The sequence below is a fragment of the Convolutriloba macropyga genome, chromosome 4, assembly GCF_964194025.1.
Source record: "Convolutriloba macropyga chromosome 4, txConMacr16.3, whole genome shotgun sequence".
Taxonomy (NCBI): domain Eukaryota; kingdom Metazoa; phylum Xenacoelomorpha; order Acoela; family Convolutidae; genus Convolutriloba; species Convolutriloba macropyga.
This window is the reverse complement of record NC_134471.1, coordinates 48649715-48659168: the sequence shown is the minus strand read 5'-3', so window position 1 is coordinate 48659168 and position 9454 is coordinate 48649715.

The window sequence follows — 9454 nt, the reverse complement described above, 5'->3', positions numbered from 1 at the left end:
ATACTCCTCTTCGAGTTGTAAAAACCTGTAGAATCTCAATACTCCTCTTCGAGTACTAAAAACTGTAGAATCTCAATACTCCTCTTCGAGTCGTAAAAACCGGTAGAATTTCAATACTCCGTTTCGAGTCGTAAAAAACCTGTAGAATCTCAATACTCCTCTTCGAGTCGTAAAAACCCAATTGAGTACATAGTTCCTCCCCCAAAAGTGGGGTCAAAAACAGAGGTAAATGCTCGAAGAGAAAGAAGTCAAGTTTCAAGTCATGAACAAAATTGCTTTCTGCTTAAAATAACCCCGTAGAATCTCAATACTCCTCTTCGAGTTGTAAAAACCTGTAGAATCTCAATACTCCTCTTCGAGTACTAAAAAACTGTAGAATCTCAATACTCCTCTTCGAGTCGTAAAAACCGGTAGAATTTCAATACTCCGTTTCGAGTCGTAAAAAACCTGTAGAATCTCAATACTCCTCTTCGAGTCGTAAAAACCCAATTGAGTACATAGTTCCTCCCCCAAAAGTGGGGTCAAAAACAGAGGTAAATGCTCGAAGAGAAAGAAGTCAAAATTCAAGTCATGAACAAACTTGCTTTCTGCTAGAGAAAAACACAGCCTGTAGAATACCGGAAACGACTCGAATCGTCGTGCAATATAATCTCTAACCTAATCCTACCGAAATCAGAACATCAAAATAGACAAGAGAAAAAAAAACAAAAGTAGCCCAACAAACCAATTTTAGTGTTTTTTTAGGTGTGGGGAGCTATGTTGGGTGGGTGGGTAGATAGGTTGGGAGGGTGGGTAGTGCTGCGGTAGTTGGGGAGGGGGGTTGGTGGGTAGGTGGGGGTAATTAGGTGAAGGGGAGGGGGTAGTTTGGGGGTAGGGGTAGGTGGGGGGGGGGTAAGTTGGTGCGGGGTGGGGCGGGGATGGGGGGTTAGATAGATGGGTGGGTGGGTAGATATGTTGGGGAGTTGGGTAGTGCTGGGGTAGTTGTGGTGGGGGTTGGGGGTAGGTGGGGGTAGCTAGTTGAAGGGAGGGGTAGGGTAGGTGGGGGGTAACTTGGGGGGATGTTCGAGGGCGGTGGGGGGGGGGGGGTGGGGTGGGGGGGGTAGGTAGGTGTTGAGGGGGGGCTATGTAGGTGGGGGGAATAGATAGGTGGTGGTGGGGGGGGTTTGTGCGGTGTAGTTTAGATAATTAGGGTTGACTTATGTAGGAACAAAAAACCTCAAAAAATGACCTCTTCACCTTGAACATTACCAGCAGTTCCTAATTACTATACACTACAAACGAAGCTACTGTTAAAGTCCAATGATCGAAAACCGAAGTCAGCAATCAAAAACGGAGGTAAATGCTCGAACAGAAAGAAGTCAAATTTCAGGTCATGAACAAAATTGCTTTCTGCTTAAAATAACCCCGTAGAATCTCAATACTCCTCTTCGAGTTGTAAAAACCTGTAGAATCTCAATACTCCTCTTCGAGTATTAAAAACTGTAGAATCTCAATACTCCTCTTCGAGTCGTAAAAACCGGTAGAATTTCAATACTCCGTTTCGAGTCGTAAAAAACCTGTAGAATCTCAATACTCCTCTTCGAGTCGTAAAAACCCAATTGAGTACATAGTTCCTCCCCCAAAAGTGGGGTCAAAAACAGAGGTAAATGCTCGAAGAGAAAGAAGTCAAATTTCAAGTCATGAACAAAATTGCTTTCTGCTTAAAACAACCCCGTAGAATCTCACTACTCCTCTTCGAGTTGTAAAAACCTGTAGAATCTCAATACTCCTCTTCGAGTCCTAAAAACTGTAGAATCTCAACGCTCCTCTTCAAGTCGTAAAAACCGGTAGAATTTCAATACTCCTTTTCGAGTCGTAAAAGACCTGTAAAATCTCAATACTCCTCCTCGAGTCCTAAAAAATGTAGAATCTCAATACTCCTCTTCGAGTCGTAAAAACCCAATTGAGTATATAGTTCCTCCCCCCACAAGTGGGGTCGGAACAATAAATCCATTTTAATTACACTGTTTTAACTTACCCTACAATTAATCAGTTTAGCAAAGACTTTTATAGGAACAGAATCCATTTAGCTATGAATAGAAACCATTGTAACGCTGTGGTTTTTAGTTGCATGAAGTAGCCATTGATAATGGAAACAAAAATTTAGTTTGTTTGCCCAAATGATCCAGAAAATCACAGTTAATTTCTTCAAATCCTCAAAACGTTTAAATTTGTAATCTTGTTATTTAGTATTTACTAAATAGCTGAAGTTAATAGATTTGAGATTCAATTTTTCTGTTGAATTCTTGGTTTATTTAAAAAAATGGTTTTTATATTGAAAATCACAACATCAGTCTACTCACAAAAGCAGTCGTTGGCAGATTGTGAGAATTGAAAAAATTTTTCTGAGACCGAATCTTGTTTTGTATTTTTAATATTCTGGATCCAACAGTGTTTCTATTGAAAAACCAATGTGTTGCGAGCTAACAAGATCGTATACAAAATTTTCTTTTAAACAAATCTTTCTAGCCCAGTTTTACAACTTCTGATGCGTGATTTGATTTCCCTCAAGTTGATGGCAGATTTTAGTTTCTAGTTTACATTTGAGCAGGATTAAACCGGACATGTTTCTTCCGTCTATGATTGATCAGGTCTTTTTCTCGATCATCTGAGAATGGCTAAATAACTCACGCTCTCTGTTTGTGCAGTTCTTCGGCTCATCAGCAATTATTTCCCTAATTTTTCTCATCGAAAGTGGAGTTAGCGATTAGCATAAATAGCATAGTTATAACTATGCAGTTTACGCTATAAAAATACGAAGAGATTACCCATAAACTATATTGAAGAGACCAAGAAGACCATTCTCGACAATTATTTCATACGAAGTCAGCCCGCAACTAATTTTCAGCATGGGCACGACTTTAATTATTTTCATCATCATTGGCCAGAGCTAATAGAACTGTCCTCATTTATGACTTGACTATACACTGTATCGTCAACTATCATGCCATCGGAGGTTATGGCTTCAGTTTTGCTTGACAAAATCAAATTTTTTTGACTTTATACAAAGCACGTGTCACAATTCATCGTTTTGCGTTTGAATTAGTTAATTGTCCTTTTTTTTCTCCAAATTTTTAGGTTTGCAAAGTTTCTAAACGTTACAAACCTCAGAAAAGAAACAATTCTACAAACCTCGTTTCTAAACCTCAAAAAAGAAACAATTCTAAACGTTACTTTCAGATATGAAATCTTTGGAAACGGAAAACTCCCAGGTCACCGCTTAGACAACTTTCCTTGATTGCAAACTAGGCCAAATAAGATTCTTAGTAATCACACTAGGTCATATATGATTTTTAGTAATCACAATACGTCGTATATCATTTGTGTATGATTTCTTAGTAGTCATATAAGGATCATATGGATCTATTCTGTTTCGCCTCCCCCCCCCCCCAGCTTAGTGAGCATATTTTTATGACCCCCAGAGGCACGTGCTATTTTCCTACATAGTAACGTGCTATATAACATTATATAATTTGTAACTGGGGGTCATAAAAAACACTGTGGGGGAAACAGAATAGATCCGATCATATATAGTCAAATAAAAAAGTGAGTCTGTTATCTATTTTCAGTTAATAACCATTTTCATTTCTCTTTGGATGGGATTTTTTGTAAGTATGAGGATTCTTGTCTATGAAGTATACATGTAGTAATATGTTTAACTGAAACGTGGCTCATGGCAACTGCGACACAAATTGTTTTGAAATACATGGCTATCAAAAATTAATTGCATGTAACAGAGAAACGAAAGGAGGAGGAGTTGCTTAAAGTCAAAAACAGGAGTCTCTCAATCGCAAACACATACATTAAACCGAACCCATCCATAAAAAATTTTGACAGAAGTACTTCAAAATTAACTCTAAAAAGTTGGATTAAAACCTGATGATATTCGTTTCCTATGTGGTGATCTTAATATTGACCATAACAAACAATGCAGCAAATTAGTAGCTTTAAAAAGTGTCTACTACGCGTTCGACTTGCGTAATTGTCAAACAATTGGCAGCACAAGCGAGACTTCCACCAGCAAAAGAAGCATTGATGTAGCTTATTGTAGTCATGAAATTGATACCTCTATCATCAAGACTACTACCACTGGCCTTTACAAGTTTTTATTCCACGTTAAAATTAATTGCAAACTACAATCAGATACAGAACAACCCTTCACTATGAGGCTCTGGAAAACACTTGATGATTCGTCAATTTTGGCAAAGAAGGATTTTTAACTACATCACGTTTTAGGCAGGTTTCTTGATAAACAATACGGTGAAGTTGATTTAATTGAGGCTTATATAAATTTTAATGGTCTCGTGGAGGATAAAAAAGTCAGTTCATTCTAACTAAAGTATCCAAACAAACCAACTGCAAACAAAGTTGTTTGGATACCGCAGTTAAAAACTTAGCTTCGCTGTGAAAAAAAACCTCTACCAAAATTTCCTACGTGAGAAATTTGAAGCAAGTAAATTAATGTACAACCGAATTAAAAACAAGTTGCAAAAACTAGTTGAAAAGAAGAAACGCAATTTTGAACCAAAAAAATCAATTCCAACGGAAAAAAAATACCAGAAGTTTCATTCAGGCAATTTGTGAAGTTGAAGAAAACTTGAAATCCACCTTACGCGTCGACAAGAGCTCTGCCGAGTTGTTCAACAGTTTTTTTTCAGTTGGATCTGAGTAAGCGCCTATTTCCACGAGCCAAATCAAATAATGAGATCAAATCGAACAATACACTTAACAGTTTTAAGCTTTGTAAACCAAACAATTTTGTCAAGAACATTTCAGAAATTGCCGAACAATTTTTACAAGATCACTACTGTGTTAATAATTTTATTCTCAAAAAGTTAGAATTTTTGCTGGTTCCCTTACTCACAGTACTATTTAATGACTGCATCAGGAAGCGGGTGTTCCCAGAATGTTTGAAAAAGGCTATAGTTAATCCCCTTCATAAATCGGGATACTTTGATGATCCAAACAAATTTAGGCCTGTTTCTCTCCTCCCTACAATTAGCAAATTAAATGAAAAAATTTTGGTTTGCTCAAATAAGCAGTTTTTTTTTGGCGAAAACAAGGTTCCTTCTCGGAAACGGCAGGGCTTCAGAAGAAAAACTTCTACGATCAACGCTCTGGTTATGCTAACGTCTGAAACAACACCAAAAGTCACGGGAAATAAAAAAAATCCATCAAAAAGGGCAACATTTTTGGATTTGTGAAAAGCTTTTGAAAATATGAACCATAAACACCTGCTTAATGTTCTTCTTGATCTGGGCTTCAGATGTCCGTTACTAGAACTTATGTCTTCCTATCTATCAAACAGAAGTCAGAGAGTTAAAATAGGTAATGAATTATCATCCTGGAAAACAATTGAAATTGGGGTGCCACAGGGTTCAGTTCTGGGGGCTCTATTTTTCATTTTATATATAAATAAGATCACATACTTTTCCACAATGATCATGACCTTTTTCTGTTTGCCAATGACACAGTTCTTCTGCAGAACGAAATGAACAAAATATACATTACCAGAAACGCGTTAACGACGTTTTCGGTTTGTTGAATAATAAATCCATGACAATAAATTGTGAAAAAACAGTTGAATTTATTTATAGTAGGAGTAACAGGAGCAATTACAGGGGCAAGCTACTATTCAAACTATCAAAATATATGGTGACATTATTGATTGAAAACCCTGTGTAAAGTACTTTGGAGTTTTTATTGACAACCATTTGAATTTTAAAGAGTATTTTCAAAACCTAATTGAAAAGTTGAACAAGTTTATAAGTTCGTTTTATTGCTTGAGAAAATGGCTGACTTTTCCACAGCTATTGTTTTACTATATGGTGTATGTACAACCAATTGTTTAATAATCTGCGATTTGTATGGCACGGAGTGCATAACACCCCTAGGGCCCCTGGAATCTAAACTGAATCAATTGGTTAGGATTATATGCGGTTTGATAAAACAAGATTCAATTCGTAGTGTGAGCAAACACAATCAGATTCTAACTGTAAAACAACTGCATCTCAACGAAATCCTAAAGTTATTAGTCATTGTTTTGAGAAATGAGAGCCAATTGGAGGAGATTTAATCAATAATAATTTTTATTGAACTTGAGAAGGTATCAAAGTCGAGAAGTTTATGTAGATCCATCAAACCATCTAACAACGCAACTGGCTGCAGCTTCAATTCTATTGGCGTAAGGACAAGGACATTTCTCTACATCATGCTTAGCTACGATCCCAGCTTTGCAAAAATTAAAAAAGCAATGAACAAAAACAAACTGGAAAGTTTTACCTCTATGTGTGTCCAATGTTACATTCAAGGCAATGCTGTAATACTTTCAAAATTTTACAGATCTTTATTTAAGTTTTTTGTTGGTTTTTAATTCCATTTTTTTGTCAAATAGGTCAATTTTGTTGCATTTGGAGAGGAGAAATTTTACTTCCGGTCAAGTACCTTTAAACTGCTTCAAGGCATCACCAGACTAGGCTTCTTTGAAGCCTATTGATGACCTGTTGGAACTGAGTGATGTGTTCGTGTTGAGTGATTAACATGTCCTTAGCTTCTGAAAACCAATATAGTTTAATTTAATATATTATTTTTTGGAATCATAACGAGGTATCATATAAAAAAAATTGAAAGGCCAAAAAATTTATAAACTGTAATTTTTATTTTCAGGAGAAAAAAATTCGTGGAAATCATATATAACAAGGTCATATCATTTATAATCAAGGTCATATATTGTAAATGAAAAGTGACTATTGCCAAAACTTACCGTATAATGTAGCCAGACTTAAAATTATTACTTTTGAGAGAATATCACGAGAGAGCAGCGGCCTCGAGAAGTGAAGTTGACAGTGTCATGTTAGACAGCATGATAGAAAGCCATAGAGAAGCCAAGTCATGGCAATTCGATGGTTTGATGAACAGTAAAACTCATAAAATCCAAATACGAGACCCAAATTCTGCTATTGTAAAGGAATCATTTTTTGCATAATAGTTTACATAATCTATCATAAATCAAATATTATGCTTTTGTTTCTTACAGTAGAGTTTAGTAGAGGTTGTCTAATAGAGGTTTTTTTTCCTGTAGCAAGCTTTTTCCTTACTATGATATGAATGCTGATCAGTGACAAAAAAGACTGAAAACTAATTCTGAACAGTGTATGCTAAGTTTGAATTTGCGGCTCTGGTTTTACTCTGTACAGAGTTCGTTTTTTTGTCTGAACATATTCTTTTCATGGTAAAAAGTGACATGCTCTTTTCATGTTCATATTGAAACACAGTCTGAGAAATACTCTGATTCAGCGCTGACTTACAATGTGACATTAACAGTTTTCAATTGGAAGAATATTTTATACGGGTTGTTTCTATTCACTCTATATCTACTGTCTTAATTCTTGCAAAATTTACCACTTTCGATCAACTGTCCTTTCGATTTAAGTCCAGGGCGAGGGTTGAATAATTATAAAATTATTTAGTTTTGATCACGATAGGACACTAATTAAAATATAATATAAGCATAACTTTCATATTTGTATAATTTGGTGTCCCAAACAGGGGACTAAATTTATGACATTTTTCGCAACCTTGAAAACAAAATTTCCATTAGAGTTCCATTAGGTAAACCGAGGTAGTAATAAATGATAACTTTCAACGGATTATGAAGGAGCTGCATTAAATTTTAATGCTCCCCGAAGGACAATTCCGATAGAATAAGGTCCCGCTCCATAAATTATAATTTGAAGGTTAGGTTAAGGAAATGAAATAAAAAGCAAGAAAGTCACTACTCGAGGTTCAAAAAGTTCAAACAGGAGGTCATAGTGTTCTTCTTTCGATGGCTCATATTGAAAAAGAGTCTACGGCAATAATGATTTCTCTACATGCGTCAAGACTAATTTGATGAGCTCGCATTAATTTAGCTTTTTATAAAAATTGCAACAATCTATCAGTTGTTTTGAAATCTGCTCACGGTGAATCTCGTGGAAAATTTATACGCACGGTAACTTTCTCTGTAAATGAAATCGAATGAGAATTAGAAATAAATTGGGGAGTAAGCTTGAAAAATTAAAAATGCAAGATCTGATCATTGTGGAACAAACTTCTGTTTTGTTTCATTGGTGTAAGTTATGACGAATCTTATCAGATGAAAACTCGCATTACCAGCGTCTACGGGAACCAAATTTTCGAGTAAATTCACTCGTTTCCCCTGCCAGATTTCGTTTCTCCTATGATAATACCTTGTGCGTGTGAAACATACTTTTGCATTTCGCGAAAAGTCGGTGCCCTTCATGGAAATTCCAGACAGTGGTTTTCACTTTTAAGCTTGAAGTTGAAAATTGAAAACCGCTTTTCAACGCAAAATGCGTTTAAAGGAAGCGCCATTCGCAAAAATTCTCGTGATTAGATTTCCCATAATTTAGGACCGCATGTCGCACTTTTACGGAATGGAAACAATAATCACTTCTAAAAGTTCCCTTTTATTTCTTCGCTTCTATTTTGTTTGCAGAATACAGAAATATGACCGAGGTAAAAAAAAGTCAATTTAAAATGGAATAAGTCAAAATTGTGGTTTTTACCAAGGAGTTCAAGTACGGAAATTGATAACGTAAAAAGTGGAAAACAGATCCCTTGTTGGTATAAAATATGTACTAGTATGGTAAATCTAGTATAAGTTTCTTTTTTTTTCGCGACAAGTACTTGCAACAATTTTTAAGTACAATTATTTTTATTGTCTTAAAATCACATCCTTTCAAAATGGTTAAAATTTTGTGAAATGCCCTTGCAGCCAATCGTAACTACTTTTCACGTTTGCTCGATCCTATTTATCATTTTTGGGCTCTTAATTGCTTTGTGGAAATCACTTTCGCAAAATTTAAGCGCTTTCTGCATTGAACGGAAGTCGGCACCTGAAAGCGTCAGCTACTTTCATTGGAAGTAGATTTTTTTTCGGTACCGGTTGAAGCTCGTAATGCTTGCATCAGTGCCCAAATTATCAGCGAAATTGCGCGGATTTCCAAATTTTGGTTAAATTTCTGACACGTTCCTTTTTCACATTTTAAGGAAAAAACAAACAAATTACGAACACTGATGAAGCTTTCTTGTGCAAAGTGTGATGAAATTGGCTCAGCCGAACTGATGTAGGAGAGCTTTAACGGCCTCAACCTTTCGATACAGTTCAATGACCTTAAGATGAATCTACAGGCGTCTGCCCGTACCCAATTTTTGAGTAAATTTACCCACTTTTACTACTGGCTTCCATTTTTTATCGTAAGACACTTTACAATTGTACTACTTGTAAGCACACTTAATCCTTTTAACTGGTCTGTAAGTCATAGCCACTTTCTTCGAGAGAAGCTTGATTTTGGCACCAGCGGACGCTGCCGTGGTAATGGTAATGGATGAACTTGCACGCATAATCTGCAAT